Source organism: Cicer arietinum, chromosome 5 (assembly GCF_000331145.2).
Source record: "Cicer arietinum cultivar CDC Frontier isolate Library 1 chromosome 5, Cicar.CDCFrontier_v2.0, whole genome shotgun sequence".
NCBI classification, from domain to species: Eukaryota; Viridiplantae; Streptophyta; class Magnoliopsida; order Fabales; family Fabaceae; genus Cicer; species Cicer arietinum.
Window position 1 is genome coordinate 35,508,348 of NC_021164.2, and position 733 is coordinate 35,509,080.

Here is a 733-nt window from a genome sequence, read left to right on the forward strand (position 1 = left end):
AAAAGAATTTTGAAGAGGATGATTGAGAAAGGAGATGGTGGTTTCTCACTTGTTTGTTCAACTCTTGCCATTAGAGAGATTTGGGAAGCTTGAGAGGTTTGAGAAGTATCAAAGCACAGAGAAATCGAGTTTGGGGAGAGTTTGATAGTGAAAATATGTTGAGAAATCGATTTAAGGATTTAAATGGTACTTTTCAGAGTTGATTTCTAAATCGATTTTATTACACATTTGCACACAAAACTTCGATTGCCAAATCGATTTTGTTACCGTTATTGGAGGGAAATGAAAGGTTTCAGTTACAGTTGCCTCCAATGGCTAGTATTTTTGCAACAGTCATATTGCAAATCGATTCCCAAATCGATTTTCTTAAGTAAATGTTCAATGGATAAATCGATGTCCAAATCGATTTCCATATCAGTTCAGGAAAACTTCTCATAACAGCATCGATTTCCAAATCTATTTCCTTAAAGATATTGACCAGTGCAGGTATTCCAATCGACTTATTTGGCTCGCAGTTTTTATAATTTGACAAAATCGATTACCAAATCGATGCGCGTGTTTCAGTTTGGAAAATTTCTCAAATCTTTGGATTTCTGGGAGAAATAATCGATTATGAAATCGATTTTTTAAAACGATTTTCCATATCCTCAATCGATTCACCAATCGATTGGATTGATGTATATTTTGTCACATCGATTTTGGTTCAGCATTTATTGCTACCACAGATCACTAA